Here is a 2,500-nt window from a genome sequence, read left to right as displayed (position 1 = left end):
CGACGCACGAGCCGAGTGATCCACCGTCAAGAGTTGTCTGAGTTTGTTTTAGGTCTCTCCCTCGCCAGAGGAAAGCGACCCGGACCGCACATACGCTCCCCACCTTGAGCTACAGCCACCTGCACGCCGGCGTGCGGGCGGAGCAGGGTGGCGTGAAGCGATGGGGAGCACCATCCTGGTGCGGCCCGCAGAAACATACGTCTATTGGGGGGAGGAGGACAGGGCGCCCAAGAGGCGATGCGTGCCCCAACGCACCGCAGCGACGGAGGCAGGATCACCGCCACCATGTCGCCCGCCTAGTATCACGAGGCGTGCAGCAGCTTTGCCCTAGGAAAAGCAGAGGCGGGAACGGGCACCGGCCATCGGTTCGGCAGCGTCACTGACGCGTGCACGTGGCGGCGTGTCGGCGAGCGGACTTCCTGCGAGGAGGCGGGGGCGGCACTCGCCCGAGCAGACGCCCGCCCGGCCCAGCCACCGCCGAGGTGGACTGGGAGTCGCGGCAACGGCTCGTCATACTCGTTCCCACACTCACAGCGCAGCTTGCCCGCAAGCCACCGACCACCGATCGACGCCAGGCGCCCCGACCGAGAGCGGGATCGCTCGTTCGCCCTGCTGGCAGTTCGCTGGGGATCACTACTGCACGGAGCTCGGAGACCGACGGGCGGCAACTCGAGAGTCTTTAAACCACCACCCCCATCCCGCAAGTGCAAAGAGGCTGTATACGCACAGACGGGTGAGGGGAATAGGTACCCCGTCGGGTTTGAAGGGAGCGTGACTAGATAGCAACGATGTAAACCCAGCCGATTTGGGAGCGAAAGACCGGCGCCTGCATCACCGGCTTCGTTTCCCGTGGCTGGAGAGTACACCGAAACCCTCCGTCTGTCGCGAGCTCCCGACGACGCGGTGCCGCCAAGCAGCAGGGCCGGACCTGGTGTGGCTCCCCTCGTCGATCACAGACCGGTCGGCACTACTGACGAGACGGTGGAACGGGCTTCGCCCCTTGTGACGAAGGGTGATGCGAACCCGCCCGCCCGCGTGCGTTCGGGGTGGACTCGGCAAACGGAGATTTGAAATCGGAAAGTGTCCTCCTGCCCCGCGCAGGTAGGCGCCCAACAGTTGTGGGGGGTTTGGCGGTGACCACGGCTGCAGGGCCTGCTACCCCGACGAGCTCTCCTGCTGGCCCCAAAACCACCCTCGCGAGACAAGTTGAAACGGAAACGGGCGTACCCCCAAGCCGACGATCCTTTCTTATTTGTTACTTTTTTTTTCACTTGCTCGAGTTGTGGGGATTTGGCGGTGACCACGGCTGCAGGGCCTGCTACCCCGACGAGCTCTCCTGCTGGCCCCGAAACCACCCTCGCGAGACAAGTTGAAACGGAAACGGGCGTACCCCCAAGCCGACAGAGATCCTTTCTTATTTGTTACTTTTTTTTTTCACTTGCTCGAGTTGTGGGGGTTTGGCGGTGACCACGGCTGCAGGGCCTGCTACCCCGACGAGCTCTCCTGCTGGCCCCGAAACCACCCCCGCGAGACAAGGTGAATCGGAAACGGGCGTACCCCCAGCCGATAATGATCCTTTCTTATTTGTTACTTTTTTTTTCACTTGCTCGAGTTGTGGGGGTTTGGCGGTGACCACGGCTGCAGGGCCTGCTACCCCGACGAGCTCTCCTGCTGGCCCCGAAACCACCCTCGCGAGACAAGTTGAAACGGAAACGGGCGTACCCCCAAGCCGACGATCCTTTCTTATTTGTTACTTTTTTTTTTCACTTGCTCGAGTTGTGGGGGTTTGGCGGTGACCACGGCTGCAGGGCCTGCTACCCCGACGAGCTCTCCTGCTGGCCCCGAAACCACCCTCGCGAGACAAGTTGAAACGGAAACGGGCGTACCCCCAAGCCGACAGAGATGCTTTCGCTCCTGTTACTTTTTTTTCACTTGCTCGAGTTGTGGGGGTTTGGCGGTGACCACGGCTGCAGGGCCTGCTACCCCGACGAGCTCTCCTGCTGGCCCCGAAACCACCCTCGCGAGACAAGTTGAAACGGAAACGGGCGTACCCCCAAGCCGACAGAGATCCTTTCGTACTTGAACCAACACAAAGTTTGTCACGTTTTATTTTTACGAGTGATCGACCGTCAAGATTTGTCTCTGAGTTTGCTTAAGGTCTCTCCCTCGCCAGAGGAAAGCCACCCGGACCGCACATACACTCCCCACCTTTAGCAGCAGCCACCTGCACGCCGGCGTGCGGGCGGAGCAGGGTGGCGTGAAGCTGTGGGGAGCACCAGCCTGGTGCGGCCCGCAGAGACATACATCTATTGGTTGAAAAAAAACAGGGCGCCCAAGAGGCGATGCGTGCCCCAACGCACCGCAGCGACGGAGGCAGGATCACCGCCACCATGTCGCCCGCGGAGTATCACGAGGCGTGCAGCAGCTTTGCCCTAGGAAAAGCAGAGGCGGGAACGGGCACCGGCCATCGGTTCGGCAGCGTCACTGACGCGTGCACGTG

General features: G+C 61.8%; 1 non-coding gene across 1 annotated transcript in view; it reads right to left on the bottom strand.

Moving 5' to 3' along the window:
• Positions 1 to 35, bottom strand: part of LOC140472493 (5.8S ribosomal RNA) — a 154-nt gene extending 119 nt beyond the window's left edge. Inside the window, exon 1 of the ribosomal RNA XR_011957669.1 lies at positions 1 to 35. This exon is cut by the window's left edge and continues 119 nt beyond it. This is a non-coding gene — a ribosomal RNA (5.8S ribosomal RNA).
• Between the last annotated feature and the right edge of the window lie 2,465 nt (positions 36 to 2,500).

This window comes from Chiloscyllium punctatum, unplaced genomic scaffold (genome assembly GCF_047496795.1).
Source record: "Chiloscyllium punctatum isolate Juve2018m unplaced genomic scaffold, sChiPun1.3 scaffold_353, whole genome shotgun sequence".
NCBI lineage: Eukaryota > Metazoa > Chordata > Chondrichthyes > Orectolobiformes > Hemiscylliidae > Chiloscyllium > Chiloscyllium punctatum.
The sequence above is the reverse complement of the archived record's forward strand: the minus strand, read 5'-3'. Positions and strand labels throughout refer to the sequence as shown.